Source organism: Toxotes jaculatrix, chromosome 18 (genome assembly GCF_017976425.1).
Source record: "Toxotes jaculatrix isolate fToxJac2 chromosome 18, fToxJac2.pri, whole genome shotgun sequence".
Taxonomy (NCBI): Eukaryota; Metazoa; Chordata; class Actinopteri; family Toxotidae; genus Toxotes; species Toxotes jaculatrix.
In genome coordinates, this window is record NC_054411.1 from 5,910,208 (window position 1) to 5,926,998 (window position 16,791).

General features: G+C 41.9%; 1 non-coding gene across 1 annotated transcript; it reads right to left on the bottom strand.

Annotated features, from left to right (window-relative positions):
• Window positions 1-15,929: 15,929 nt before the first annotated feature.
• trnac-gca lies at window positions 15,930-16,001 on the bottom strand. Its single transcript has one exon. It is a non-coding gene; the product is annotated as a tRNA-Cys (tRNA).
• Between the last annotated feature and the right edge of the window lie 790 nt (window positions 16,002-16,791).

Below are 16,791 nucleotides of genomic sequence, written 5' to 3' on the forward strand. Positions count from 1 at the left end.
GGAGGTGGGGGTCTCTTGTTCTGGGTTGTTTGGAGGCTGTCAGCAGCACCCAAACTGCTTTCCAGCAGAAACAGCAGCAGTAGACCAGACCTGATGGGTTGAACAGATGGAGACCATGTTATGTGATGGAGCCGAGGCTGTAACAGATAAAGCCCTTCCTCTGTTCTGTCAACATTGAACAACAGGCCTCATCTTATGCTGTGCTAGATACAGAACTAGGCTTTGCTTTATTTTTAAGTATTTTCTCTGAGCACATATTGACTAATGATCTGAAATAGAGTGGGATGGGAATTCTTCAAGTACAGGTACCTCAAAATTTTATGTTAAATTACATATCCAAGTTCATTTACTCTTATTGTTACTTTTCACAGCTGCTGTATGTCACATATTCCTTAACTAATAATTTCTAACAGACGGTGATTGGATATCTTAGCTGTCATGAAAGTATTCATTCATGAATCTATTGTAGATTTTGTACTTTTATTGTGTTGTCACCATGCACTTTTCTCTTGCTAGTTTCTTTTAAAAATGCAATGTAATGTGCAACCATTAAACCCATCAGTGTCCAGCAGCTCTCGGCTGGGGTGCACAACAGGAGCACGGTGGGTCTGCCCAGGGTCAGCACGGGGTCACCCTACACATCTGGACATGTCATCAGCCCTCCAGATCTGCACAAGGAGCAGCCAGTGTGCTTGGACCAAAGACAGACTCGAGTCCAACAACATCCTGTAGATAAAAATATGCATCATTAAATTGAGGAAAAAAACAAAAAAAAAAACCAAAACAGTTGTGTGTATAGGCCCCAGATTGTATTTAAACATGTTAAATCTGGGCTGGGATGGTCTACTGTCAGGGTTTAGTGTCAGTGAAAATAGATGTGGTGGATAATGAGCATGTCAAGATCTACTACTCTCAGGTTAGAGGTTCTGGTCACAGTTATCAGTGTCTAATATCTACAACAGCACCGTGAGCTTCTTAACTGATTTTAAGTGGTTTAACAGATGTGGCTCTTCACTCGCACTCTTCTTCTGTCTCATCGAGACTGCAGAGTTGTGTCTCTGAGAATGTGTCTGTCAGTGCTATGAAAACATGGGTCATTTACACTGCTGATTCTTATTTACATGGTAGTGAAAATGATCTCATGGTTAAAGTTTCAGTCCTGCTGGTTGACTCCTCCAGAGCTCCATATCAAAGAGTGTCAATTACAAAACCCTGATTGATCGTCGCTCACCTGGTCTGTCTGGTAAGCTGAGAGCCTTGCAAACACATCCTAGATTTGTACGACAGCTCCTAATTCAATATTCTCATGTTGTGGCCGTGTCCATGCCTGCCTCTCAGACAGACTGCGTGTCTGGCATGTGTGAGGATGGTAGGCATCTCCAATTTTACAGCAAGTTGTCAGATCAAAGTGGGGGCTGGTGCTGGTAGGTCACAGGACAGGGTGTTGCGTGCACCGGCGCTCTTGGGTCATGTGTGAACCATCCAGCATGGCTGTCATCGGAGCATCCCTGGGGTGTGCTCTCGCTGAGTGATGGCCTCACACTGGAGCCCCGAAACCTGCAGTCCAGAAAACAAGCAGGATCTGGACTGCACATCTGACACATACTATTATTAGGGCCTCATGTATGCTACCAGGTGTCTTGGTCTGCAGATGGAATATATTTATATACACAGACACACTCTGTTCAGGCTGCAAAAAGCAGAACTTAAAAAGCACAACAGATAAACCAGACAATTATTAACGAAGGTAAAAAAAAAATCAACAACAAAGAATAGCTGCACAAATACCAGAGGTTTCAGTCCTTTGTTTGCAGGGGTTTCTTGCATTCTTTGAGCTTGTGTGTGAGACTGTGACAAAAGAACTGTAAAGTGTGACACTTTTCTCTGTAAAAGGTAACAGGAGAAACTCAAAGCAACGCCCCACAGCAACAGTTTGTGCTGCTATTGAGTGGTTCCTCTCCAGCAGGAGGAATTCACCCTGGCAGATGGCGTGGCCGAGGCCCCTGAGGCCTCAGGCTATGCTACACCCTGGGACCCGGATATCTAATCATGCCCTGTTGAGCCTCTCACCTGCTGCTCCGCCACTCACAATGTTATCTCATCTCCCTGACCCATTGTGGCTCCCATCGGCGATAATGACAGTTGAGAGACCCACGCAGACCCGGAGCAGAGGCTCGTTCTCCCTGGAGAGAGGGTAGGATCATGGGAAACCTCAGAGTAATCGATCTCTCGATCTCGCCTCCTCTGGTGGATCTTATTTCTTATCATGACCTGCAGACAGCTACTGTGTTGTTTGTGTTTAAACCACAGAGTGCTTTGATTTTCAGGGGAACTCTTCTTATAGATGCTTGAGTTGATAGTAAATTTTATATATGAGATTAGGTTGGTGACTCTATTTGCCCTTAAACATTATTGTGAATGTAAAGAGGAATTAACTTTAAAAAGAGAGGACTTTTGTGTGGTAGCTGCTGCACTTAAGGGGGAATATCTTATTTGAACAAAGCAGTGTAATGTAAAATCCATCACACATATCTACCATCAACAATGACATTTAATTTGTTTGTTCATGTTTTGTCTTGCCATTCTACTTTGTAGTTTTACAATGGGAGAACATTTTCACCCTTCCACCATGAGTTCATAAACTGCCAGATCATAAATTTACTGCTATGGGTAACCGCAGTTGGTTGCATTTTGAAATCTCAAATCTCGCAACCTACTTTACCAAACCACAGTGTTGTGGAGAATCTTGTTGTTGTGTTTTTTTTCTTGTGCTCCACCGTTTTAATTTTCACTCAGTCATTTTCTCAGAGAAAACACCATCCGGTTCCTGCGTGACCTCGGTTCCCACCATCTCTTTCAGATATTGTCACAGTGGCCCAGTTCTCACTGAACCCCACTGGATCATTAATTAGACTTTCACTGCTTCATCTTGAATGTGTACCTCCTCAGGATAATAGACCGCAGATTGCAGATTTCATTACATTACACAACCAAATAATAATAATAATAGTTATTCAAAAGAGACCCAACAGCAGTTAAAATCTTTACTTCTAGTTTTATGATAATGTATTTCAACTCCTGTTGTATTGTGTTCTCCAAACATAAAGGGAAGGAAGTGAAGGGAGTTTCACAATAAACTGTTTCACTACCAGTTTCTATAAGAGCAGAAAAAAAAGAGTATCTTCTTGCTTCAGTAAACTGCATCTGAAGAGAGAACAAAAGAGATCAAATGGAAAGAGCACACCCAATTACTGTCTGAGCAGCTTAAACACTTTTGCCTTTGTAGTCACACAATCAATATGTAACCAAGAGAACGGAAATGGAGATCTTTAGGTCTCAGACAATGCATAGAGAAGCACAGTGTATGGTTTTCACATGAGATCTTCTCAGATCTTGGCCTCAGTAAAGGTCACTTTACAGTCAACTTTTCCACTTCATTAAGCTTTAAAGAGAATATGAAAGCTTCTCAAATCTAATACAGTTTAACATCACGGCAGACTTTCTGTTTCAATGTATGAACTTTTTGATTCATGGTTTAGAAAATCTGGAACATATTTCGTGGCTTTCAAGCATGTACGCATATTTTGTGCAATGTAAAAATTCTTTTATCTTCTTATGAAGATTTTTCATTTCTGATCAAATGTCGGTTTAACTAAATTCCAAAAGCAGACACTGTCTTGGCATCAAATGAATCCTGCAACTTTTCCTCCGATTGAAAAAAAGGGGAACTGACATTGAGACATCACAGATGCAAAGCTGGAGTTTTTCTGCTTCATGACAATTAGCCCCGTAAGAAAACTCACCAATTCACTGTCAGTGGAAAGTTTCTTCTTAATGACTTCCTAGTTTTTAATTCAGTGCTCTAATCTATAGACATAGATAAAGTTGATGTCGGTTGGTACATTTATGTACAAATTTTCTTACTGAGGGAGACGTTATGCATTAAAGGGTGACTTGAAGTTGCAGATTACAACTGTGAATCCAAGAACATGAGGGGACTTATTTTAATGGTGTCTTTGTGTGAAAAAAACATTCAAAAACATCCAGAGATCACGACCTCCATATCCTCATTGGACGTTATGGCCCTGGCTGACATGCCTTTTCTGCAGGCAAAACAAACAGAGCAGGGTTTCACTGCATGGGAGACAGAAGTGACACCACTGATAACCCTGTGCCATTGTGTGCCTGGCTGCCAGAGCATCTCTGTTGCACTGCAGTGTGTAAAACATGATGGAGATAACAGCAAATCCCAAACATTCCCCAAAAGAAAAAAACAAATCCTACATTTTTCTTCCACTAACACAAACAGCAAATCTCCTTATCTAGAGATAGATTGCATCTGTAAGACCACCGCAATTCAAAGAGAGGAAACTCTGGTGTTTTGTAATGTTATGCCTTTGGGGACAAAATAGCATTTTGTAACTTATATGAAAATATACTTTGGGAAAAGACTGATGTGGGTATGTGTTTACAGACTTAATACAGTCTAAACGCATGCCATTTATTGCTCAACGGCCTATTAACTGCATAATGAATCAGTTTATCAGTCAGATGCAGGCTAATTTAAACAGAACAGCTTGTTTGTACCCATAATCACCAAAGATTATTTTGCTGATTTTAAAATCTGAGAGCAAAAATAGACGTCTAAGTGCTCAGCTGATTTATCTTCCCAGTGTGACATACTTCTCTCCTTTTTATTTGCCACACACAATGCAAGAGAGCACATTGAGATTAAGGTCGTGGGCACGTTCTCAAGAGACAAACCAAAAACCTACCATTAAAATTATTGTTTGAGTGTAAGTGGACTGGTTTATCTTAGACTGTATTTTAAAAGGGTATATACACCAAAGTTAATGAGGTATAGCTAATGAGGGAATAGGGCACAGGTGAGCGTGGGGTAATCAGGGTTGGGGTAATCAGGGGTGGGGTCACTGTAGGGCAGGACCTGAAATGACAAGACAGTTAGTGAATCATGGCAAAACAGGCAGAGGATGAACGACTAACTGAATAGGCTGTGACAAAAGCTTGTTCAAGCTGTTCTGTTCTCTCTCAGACTGCTGCTACATGCTAATGTTTTAGCATGCACCCTGGATATTTCAGTGGCAGTCCTCTTGTTACATGAGCTGACCAACTGTCCAGACTCATCTCAGTATCAGCGTATCCCCTCAGTAATGACAACAAATTGCCTCAACACCGGTTTGTGACAACACTGAAGTAACAGAGGAGGATTACACTTAAACCTTTCTCAGTGGTTTATCCAAGAGCCACATCCTGTACTACATCAATAACAACAGAATCAGTTTGTTTGTCTTTCACTTATCATGTGGAAAAAAGTGACTGATTTAAGGACACACACGAAAAAAAAGAAAAGAAAAAGAAAACCCCAAACTGCTCTGCATCCTCGCAAAGTGGCCCCAACATAAACAGTGATCTGTTGAGCAGCAGAGTAAACTTCCTCTGCTTGCACTGGTGCACACACTTCCTGAGGGGATTGAGCGATGCATCAGACTGGACCCCGTTCTCCATAAAGGCTGGAAGTGTTTCACCCGACAGGCGACTGGGCCAACCAAGCAAATTCAAGCCACATGCTGCTCTCGCTTGTCTCCTTGTTCTCATGTTACTGTAGGTAAAAACCAGAGTAGATGTTTTTTTTTATCTGTGTGAGCCTCCTGAAATTAATGCTGAGCGAGAGTGTTCAGAAATTCCAGCTTCATTTTTCTCTGAACAATAAAAAGATTTTGCTGCCGATCCAGCAGTGTAGGTCTGCGGGTCGGTCCACCACTTTGGTCCAGACTGAAATGATCTCAACAGCTATTTCATGGACTACTGTGAAATTTGAGGCAAACACTCAAGGTTCTTAAAGGATAAATTCCAATGACTGATGATCCTCTGACAAATGTTCTCTTATTCGGTGAAATATTTGAAGGATTTGCACAAAATTATGAATAAACATTCATAGTTCATTCAAATGCAATCTGTTTCCATGTTATTTACTCCCACATGTTTTGCCTTTTAAGCTATATTAGCATAGCTAACATGGTATGTTGGTTAGTTGATCCACCACTTTGGTCCAGACAGAAATACCTCAACAACTACAGAGATGAACTTTCCCATGGTAAACATCATACTTACACGTTATACTGCTAAATATCAACATGCTATCATTATTCTTGCTGCATGTCAGGTCAACACACCACTGTGCTTGCGTAGCATGGCTAAAAAAATTCAAACATTACTGTCATGGGAAATTTTCAGTTTCATCTTGAAATCCAGCAGACAATAAAACACAGCCATGGCTCAGTTTCCCACAATGTCTTGTAAGATGAATCACTAAGATGATTTTCCTCTCTTATAGATGAGCTTAGCACAGGGATGTTTTCTGAGAAACTTGTCTGTTACTTTGTTGTTCTGAAGAAAGTGGATTAACTGGCTGTTTCCACTAATTCAGTGTGTTCTACAGCTTATTTTTGATTTCCTGCTCCATGACTGCAGATTAATATCTTTGGTGGCAGCAGCCCAACTGCAACAAACCCTTCACTACGGGGGTCCCTAACCTCAGCACCCGGAGAAACACTATATAGCCAGTATTAAGAGCCATAGCACTGCATAATTTGAGACATGGTTGTGGAACAGTAGATATGTGTGAATTTTAGCAGCCCGGGGGAGTCCCACCCAGAGAGACTGGAGAGGAAGCTGTGCAGATGGAGGTCAGAGTTGGGTGGCTCACATCCTACTCACTATTTGTCCTGTTATTCCAATCTCCGCCAACACACGGACGGGATCCTGATGAGGGATAATGTTCAGGGAATCATCTCAGCTCCACAGGAGATTTTTACAGTCAGCACAACTGACTCATGAACATTAAAGCATGAAATGACACATACTAAACCACAGGATTTTAAGAAGAATTTAAAAATGTGGTCATTGGGGTAAACCTGCCATGAAATCTCATTAAGGTCTCATAAAGCAGTATAATTAGAACTTTTTTTCTGCCATTTGTCATGTACAAAGGATGCCAGATGCAACATTACAGCTTGAATTGGCAAGTGTAATGTCCTCGAAGGCTTTGAAGACCCTCCAACTGATGTTCATCATTTCCATATATGATATCCCTCTGTGATTTATTTACGGGGCTTTTATTATGTTATTTTCAGGCTGCGGCTGGATATAGCTTGCAGAGGCTAAAACTGGCTGATGTAATGTTTTTTTATGGCTCAAACAGGGAAAGAGCATTCTCAGATGTTAAAGATATCTGTGCAGATATCTTTAACAGCAACTCCTTGGGACAGGACAATATTTTTAAGGAACATTTTACATACTAACACTGGTCAGGTCTTTATCATATTGACTGTTGACATCAACTAAATAATATAGCTATTTCATAAAACACCGATGCTACCCTAACGTGACATTGTGCCTCTAAAGTATTTTGCTTATTTTGCAGGAAAAAATATCCAGGATGGTATTCACGACATGCAGACTACAAAGGCAAAATTACAATGAGGACTCTTCCTGGAGATGTGACTACATTCACGTTGTCTCCACCGAGGTCATGGTGAGCAGGTCAGGCAAACTTTGGCAAAGACCAGCGAAGCAGCAGCAGCGATGACCTGGGAAATCAGGATCTTTTCCGTCAATACTACAGAGACAAAGAGATGTCAGAGGACGATGACCCTTTCCTGCTAATCAGAGGGACATTTGCGGAGAGGAAAGGACTCCTCCCACCACCTCTGCTCTGGCAGTGATGAGCTTTCCATGTTTGTGTTGGCTCTTGGCGATATGAAGCTACCTGTATCCTTTCTGGCAGAAGACAGCGACACACAGACTTATCTTCTGTCTTTGAATGGAAATGACAAACGCGAAAGCTTCACCAGTCAAGTTTGTTTATCGTCCCCTAAATTTTTGGGTAAACTTCCTTTCTGCAGGTGATGTTTGACTTGTTTAGGAATGGTGCTCAAATAGTTGTCAAGGTTTAAAGAGTAATGTAATCATTTAGTTTCCTTTCACATTGTTTTGCCCACACTCTTGTATAATATCAACAAAGTTCTTGTAAACTCCACTTATACAAGCAATCCAACCCCAAATCGAACTATTTCCATGTCATTAACTCATCTCCTCTCTTGTGTTTTCTGTTTTAGCCACACTAGCTTATCTAGAGATTCATCACTTTGATCCAGACTGAAATGTTTCCAACAACTATAGGATGAACTGGCATTAAAGACGCTGTACATGCAGAATCAGTTTCCTGAAAAGTAGCTTTGAATGAATTCAGTCTGTTTATGAGAACGTGCTCATTGTCTTTTGAATCCTTTGATGGAAAGCCTGCACTGATATGAAACTCTTTTTGTCCTCTTGAGCTTTTCCCTCAGTTTCTTCAACAATAGCTCTATAGAGTGGTGACCGGGATCTTTGGGGAGTTCTTTTCAAACATTATGGCCGAGCACTGGCTGAAGATGCGTATCTAAGTATGATTTGACCTGTGCTATCTTCGTACCGGCTGAAGTTCAAGATTTGTCCATAGCCCCTGACCCGCTTTCTTTCATTCACCCCGATCATCTTGACCGTGGGCTGTGACCCCGGTAATGTTATACAAATGTCATGCGTCACAGGACTGACAGCTCCCGTATAAGAAGCAACCATTTGGCTTGCGAACATTGTCAGAGGGCTGTTTGTGGATGGACAGAGACCCCTGGCCAAAAGAACAATGGACAAGGTCAGGCAAAAAAAAAAAAAAAAAGCACAAAGACTGTGAGGCCATGTTTCTGCCTAAGAGAACTCTTCCTAAAAGTTCTTCTGCAGAATGTTTTGTAATCTCTGTTGGTTCCCTAAAGCTATTTATTACTCGAGTTGGCTCTTCCTTTGAGCAATACTTAAGAGGAGCAAAGGTCTTTGTGTCGCAGTGCAGTGCGGTTTATTGATTATAACATTACAAGAGTTTTTAAAGATTTATACTGTTTATGGCTACTCGTACTTTGATGTTCAAGGTCAGATGATGAAGTGTTGTGATTGAGTTAAGCTCTGAAAATTTCCCTTCACGCCCTCCTTAAATTTTATTGCGATGTGACCAGCCTTCTACAGTAAGCTTTTTCCAGCCAGTTGAAGTGAGTGTTTATTGTCTCTTTAGTGCACGCTGAGATAACCTGGTGAAGCCAGTTGCATTCCTCCGCAGCGGCCACCTCAAAGGAAGTGAGTCACAGTCCAGCTACAGTAAACAGTCAGGACAACAAGCTGTGCTTTTTATCTCTGTCTTATTTCTGCTGCACCCTGTGGCTTTGAGGCTCTGCAGCTGAAGCCATCCCAGTAACATTAAAGTATCTTATTATAGTCTCTGTGTATTTAGAATTGTTTTTGTCTTGTCTGTGGAAGAAAAACACAGCACAGAAGGAATGATAAGAATGATACGAATCACATACGTTGTTCTTAAAAAATTACTGTGCCTTGATGACACTGTCAGTGGTGGGGGAGAAAAAAAAAGAAAAAACAAACATCTAAAACTAACAACATACATCTGAAGGAACTCAAAGCAGTTTAATGTAGTGAAGTAGAAGATAGCATATAATGGAAATGCTCAAGTAAAATACATCAAAACTGTACTTAGAACAGTACTTACTGTGCTGTACTTACTTTACACCGCTGGTGCACTTTCAGTTGATTTTATTATCTAATTTTAAATTGAAGTGAATTCATGAAACTTGTTTAGCTTGAACTGCTCACATCTTACAAAGTCAAATTTCAAATGTACTCAAAAGTAAATCTGCAACCTGGCTCTGATTCTAAACCAGATTCTGCAGTTCGTTTGCAATCAGAAGCTGAATAAAGCCACATTTTGTCAGTGATCCCAGAGCCCAAAGTCCTATTTTATGTCCCAGAGAACAGACGGCTTAGTGATGCAGCAAGCTGCCATGGAAACCAGAGTTGTCTGTTGTGTGCGTTGTGTCAGAGATCCGCCCTTTTGCCCTGACCCCTTCCCTCTGTGGCGGCACACTTTCCCCCGGGGATTTCACATACAACATCTGCCCTGACCCCCCCCCTTTCTGACCCACCCACTCTAAAAGCCAGAGAGCTTCTGGACTGGCTTGTCTCAGTAAAGGCCATCCACACACACCTGCTGAGAGGGTTAAAGGTCATCAGCCAAGCAGAAGCACACTGCCTTGATCCGACAGGGCTCCGGCCTGCGTCAGCCTCCTGTACAACATAGTAAAAGAGAAAACAGAAGAGGAGGAGGAGGAAAGAAAATTCCTTCCTCATCCTGCTTCAAGCTATCAGTGAAAAAGATCAAAGACTTTTATTTGAATGTCGCTGAGGACACATACATCAGATTAAAAAAAAAAAAAAAAAACTTTTTTCCCAGGTTGTAGCGTCTGGCTGCTGCGTCATGTGTCTGCTGAATGTGAAGACAGAAGAAGAGGGAGTTCCCTCTGGTGTCTATTTGGGCTTGCCGTGCTGCCTGCTGCCTCGCCAGGCCCTAAAGGAATCAGCCGGCCCTCATCAATCTGCCTCCACATTCCACAATAGCTGACAAAGGGACTCCACTCTCTCAGCGGCAGATGGCTTTGCCTTGGGCTGTCCACGCCAAGCGCCCATTGTTTAGGCTCCGGGGTTTGATGCTGGGACCTTTGCTCCTCCTCCTCCAGTGTCACAAGAGGATACTGGGGTGCAGAAGTTGAATTCAGGCACTCTGAACCTGGTGAAATAAACAAAAGTGTGTGATATTTCATGTATGTTTTGATATAAGCAGAATTGCATGTTGCAGGAGGTTTAACTCAACGTAAAAATACAGTGGATAAATAAAACAAAATATATGTGATGTGACAAAAAGCTGTGATCTCTCTGGATTATCTTGATTCCCACAGGAAAACAAGAAAGTGGTCTATAGAGGACAGATTTTTTTGGTATTGATCCTACTGTTGCTATAGTATATACTCAGAACAAGGAGTACTAATTTGAAGTCATGACAATACAAACCTTTCGGAAACAAAGTTCAGTTGAAGTTTTACACCCAGATTAAGTTACACAGAGGGTCTTTGTAGGATCTAAAGGTGCAGTTTGGTTAAAGGTCTTGTAACAATTTTATGGCACCCTTTTTTTGCAGCTCTCTTCCTTTCCTGAAAGTGGAGGGAAGTGAAGCCTTCTTTATGATGTGGGATTCCTTGAATGTGTCACCAAAAGCTCACAGGACTGACTCCATTCAGCAATTAACATAAAGCTGCCTCTCCATCAGAGAGCATGCAGCCCCAGCTCTCCGGGCTTTTTGTGAGGGAGCTGGCTATGTTTAACACATCTGTTGTCTCCCATGTCTGAGCAACCCACAGACAGGTCTGTTCACAGTGATCCTTTTATTCGGCTGTGAAAGGACCTATAGGGGCTCCTGATAGATGGTCTTCATTCCAATGAAAGTGGAAAGCCGGATAATGGGAAGAATGGGGAGCCACCACTCCAGCACACCCCCTGCTCCAAGCTCCTAAACATCCTTTTAAAGGGCTCCTCTTAAACAGTCTGATGCTGAGCCTAATCATGTTGAAACGAGAAACCATGTCTAAGCAAATTTTAATTCCTGCCTCTACAGTGGGTGCTTTTTCTATTAGCATCTCAACAATTCAAAAAGAAAAAGTTCTATGAAAGAAAACTGGGTCGAAAAATGACCAAATTTTAATCAAAGTGACGATGGAGAAAAAAAGAAACGTTTTCATTTCAGTTTTAACAAAATTTGTCAAGAATCGGCAAAGGAAAATATTTGGAGTTGAACACTAGCCAAACCTCAAACAAACAAAAACGACATAGAAATGCTTGTCTCGTGTTAATTTGATGAATGCTGTGCACATCAGAAGTTTGTTGTTTGTTTTTTACTGTCTGTTACTGACAAAGCAACTTTTCCACCACAGCCAAACGTGCAAACTTTTTTTCTGTAGTGGTTTTTATTGGGAAGTTTCAACTTTATGTTCTTATTCTTTGGTATTTTAACATAACACAAATTTTATATACTCCACCTCAGACTTCTATTACCTAAAGTTTGTGTTTAAAGCAGCTACATGTTTATGACACAAAGGCCTGGATAGTGTAACAGAGGTTTAAGAAAAATAGAGGTCAGAGTTTCATCCTCGGGAGTGGAGGGTCAGAGGATGTTTACTGCAGCGTTTCAGCATCAGTGATCAGAACAGCACAGGGATGGAAAGACAATAGACAAAACAATGTCCTATTTAAAGATGGGTCACTGCTATTTATAAATCAGTGAAGAGGCCAGAGGAAGTGGGACGGAGAATGAAGACAACATTTCACGCTGTCTGTTCAGGATATGTCCAATTTATTCTTGGACATTTGACACTATTTTAAGGTGACTTCTTGACAGGTATCAGACCTGCATGGCTGCTTTGTGTGTCAGGCTTTCTCTTACTAATGACTTGTCTAAAGTTGTTATCAGAGAAAACCCACGGATCCGGTGGTCTTGTCCATTTGTCATACTAAGCTCTTATTTTGACATCTCTGAGAGGCCCAGTGGAGCCAGTTACATCAATTAAAAACAGAGATAAAATCAACCTGTCAGAGCAGTTACAGAGGGAATCACTCTGCAGCCCGGGCAGCTGATGATCTTTGATGTCAGCTGTGGTTCAGTGTGGTTGTGTTTTTTAATGTCGCAGTAAAGCACACAGTGTCTCTTTAGCTCAGGGATGACGCTGGCGTGCTGCAGGGCTCTATAATTTTCTGGTGGTGTGCAGTCCTCAACATATCCTGTGTGTTATTCCTGGTATTCCCTCTTCATTGTCTATCTGCTTGTGAGTTCTCTTTTACATCAAAATAGACACTTGTGGACGGACACAATGGACAGCATTGTCTCACTGTGAAAGGAGAGCATGTGCTTTGCTAATGCCGCACTTGCAGCAGCCAGCCTCCGGGACAACCTCTACATTCAGGCTTTGATTAAGGAGCACAGTTATGCATGGATGACTTCCTCCAAGGTGCCTGGAGGTTGTGGGAAAGGGCCAGTGAGTAGGTGTGGCCTCAATCTGGGGCCGTTCTTGCCTCAGTGAATGGACTACACAGACCTTAATGATACTGGGCAGCTGAGTCCAGCTGAGCTGAGGGGGTGGCGAAGGCTCACTTTAGATCACATGACCATGAAAGTCAAAAATGTGACAGATAAACTATAACTAAACTATAACACTGTGTGCGTGTGATTTCAAACAGACATGTGACCTAACTAAAAGCCCAAGGCCAGATCCATGAACAACATGTTAATCATAAATTGCAAAGGCTTTGTGGCTACAGTCACCAGAGTAAGTATTCCTGATTGCATCAACATCATCAACATGAAGATCCATGATGTGGCCGGTGGCCAGAAACTGACTAACATGAGCGTAACAGTGCAAGGCCTCGTCCTGGAGCAGGGACAAGGGGCTGATCCAGGGTCAGGGCTGTTTGTGCCCAGCCTGATCTCAGCACATCTGTGTGCAGTTTGAGGGCTCGGCCACAGACGACCCCCCTATTAAACAGTGTGATTAGTGTGGCGCCCGTATGGAAGCCTGTGAGGATGAGGGGTTGTCTGCCTTCTGAAGGAGATTAATACAAGAGCACAGGCAGGGAGGAGCACCTGCCATCCGTCTACTCAAAGGCTGGCAGAGCATGAGATCTAACGCTAACTGTGTTTGAAGTGCAGTCCTCCATAAGTGGAAATGACATAAAATTGCTTGATAAATTTTAGGTTCATGATCACGAAATACAGCAAACGGGAAGAGTGAAGTTCCAGTTTGATGTGTCTGAGAATAAATGGTGTCTGGCTCAAAGTCAGCGTTCAGAGTGAACCTTACACTCTTTGTGTGATTTTTCCTGATATCTGTAACATGATCTTTTCTATCCCAGTCATGCCATGCAGCATTTGGATCCCAACCTAACCTGCTCCTGTCATGGATGTCTCCCATGAGAAATCAAAAGGCTTGTAAGCAGTGCTAATGCAACAGTTTCCCATGGATACTACAAGAGCTAAAAGGGGGCTGATGCTTGGAGAGGTCAGCTAAGAACTGTGTTTCTGGCACCAGTCTGCAGAAATAGTTTAGAGAAGAATATTCATCATCATTTTAGAAGTCCCAGTGTGAACAGATTAGGACTTTACGTTTACAGTTTGAAATTTAGTCAGAAAAAAATGCCAATATGCTAAATCCTTATTCTTTTCATAAGCTCCTGACAGTAGAACAAGGACTCTGCTAATCCATTTAATATGAGAGGATCAGCCCAGTTGGATCCACCACAAGGGATAAACCGCTGCTCTGTGGGATGGAAGCTGCTCTTATTCCCTGGCTGGAGCTGGCCCAAGGCCGGTGCCAGAAATTAATCCCGGTAACAAACAGAATGGATTCCCTTAGCTGACCAGGTTGGACAGTCTGGGAAGATGGTGTGTGCGTTTCTGCTTGTGTTTGTGGAGGCTGTAGTGATGAGGGATTTCCTGACAGGTGGTATGCTGAATATACGCCATGTGGCCACCCCTGCTCAGCCTTCATCCTTTAATACGGAGTCCTCCTGCTATCATTTAACACCAGTTTCCTTTGATTTTAATAGCAATTAATGGATCATGAAAATAAATAACAGCTGTAAGCTGAAGTAAGTACAGATAAATATAGGGAAAGTGAGTAATAAACAAGAAAATACAAAAAGCAAATGAAGTTAAAATTACAAGGCAAGAATTGTACATACAGTACCCAGCCTATTAATTAATTAGCTGTAGGTGGTAGGTGGATTTTGGATGGATCCAGGCTGTTTGCTCTCCTCATGCTTGGCTAAGCTAACCGGTTGCTGATGATAGCTTCATATTCATCATACAGACGTGAGAGTGGCTGTACCTTGGTGAGAAAGTGAATAAGTAACTCAGTTCTATTTGCATTATATTCAGCATTGTATGTTTGACTAATTACCAGAGTGCCTTCGACAATTAGCCAGGATTTACTATATTGTCTCTCACTGTTTTCACAAGGGAGTAAAGTAATTTAGCTGCCACATCTGCCACAGTCACATCTGCTTTTCATTGTCATGGCTCCTTAATTTGTCTGGCCTCTCATGTTGCTGTATATCACCCCTCTTCCTGCAAAGCTCACTCTTGGTAAACAATAAGCCATGACTGAACTTTGCCACCCTGCATTACAAAAACATGAACTTAAATCCTCAGGAGTCATAAAAACAACAAGTAAAAGGCTGAAATCTCATAGACTGTGAAACTGAGGTGGGGTAATCAATCTTTCTAGTTGCTAATAGACCTCTGGATGCAGAGCAAACATTCATTAAAATCCGAAATACCAACAGATGTGATGCTGTAGGGATGGTTGACCTATATTACTTTATCAGAGGAGAATACTGTGATAAAGCTCAGGGAGCAACAAGCATCTCAGAAATATTCGGTTCTTTCCTGATGGGGAATATTTGCGGTAGTTTCCTTTCAGCCCGTTGGGAGATTACACGAGGGTTTGGTACTTTTCTAAACAGATCAAGTAACATGTCCCCTCACCTCGTTAAGTGTGGTCACATGACCACTAGTAGTATAAATGAAGGACTCATAAAGTCCGTTCAATCTGCATATGGGGAAGAATCACATTTACATATTATCCACTCAGAGGCCCACAGAAGAAGTTCAACTAGTGAATGAGACACCTTGAGAAAACACACTGACTTTTAGGTTAGTGAAGAAAACATCATAGTAAAGATTAGTAAAGGTATGAAAATAACACAGTAAGTCCAAAAACTGCCATTCAACCAACAATCACACAGTGTTATCGGCATAAATGTCACAGCTAAATGGTTGTTACATACTTTGTCACTTTGCCAGCATGAACACAGTTTATCTTTACTTCATTTGCACTTTTACTGAACATTTTCACCAGAACACAGCTCAGTGGTCCTTGTCTTTAACACCCATCCTTTCTCTAAACATCTGAACACTGCATAAAGTAAGGGGGCATCCGGATTTGAACCGGAGACCTCTTGATCTGCAGTCAAATGCTCTACCACTGAGCTATACCCCCTTCCTATGAACAACGAAGAACAGTTCATTCACAGAAATCACATGGGAGTGTTAAACTTTTGTGTTATTGAGTAAAAATTACTTATTAAGTAAATGTTTTGTATTAAAAAGACAAAGTTATGAGAGGAGTCAGACTCATGAGTTGAAATGTCAAGATTTTGATTTTATATTTTAGAATTCTGACAAAACACGAATACATTTTTTTTTCTCAGTAACAGTCTTCCATAGCTCTCTTTCTAGGGGGAAAAAAAGCAGAAATTACACAATGTGTGCAACACCCACATAACACTCCCGCTCCCCGGAGTGTAACCTCAGCAGTTTTCCCACCAGAGCCTCTCTATCTGGAGTTCCACTCTGCCTGCCGTCCCGTGAGAGTCTGACACATCAGGCTGATCTGTCATTTTCACAGTATCAGATCCCACAGCCCTATTCTTCCACCATAATACACACACAGATCATATCTCTGCACCTCTTCATGTCCCACAACAGAGAAGCCCTCCCTGTAACACTGGTGAGAAAGCAGACAACAAATAGGAAACCATGCCACTCTCCCTCATCATTCATAATTTAGGCTGTCCAATCCATTTTTTTTTCTGTTTGGAGCCACAGTTGTGAGGCTGTGAAGACTAGACTAGATTAGAGTCCTCCCAATTTAATGTGTCAGTCATTTGATGTTCCCACAACAGCAAGAGGAGACACAATGAGAGAGTGCTGGGAAGCATTAGGCTGACAGAGTGGATGTAGGCCAGGAGCAGGGGGTGACGAGCAGGTCTGAACAGTTATGCAAATAG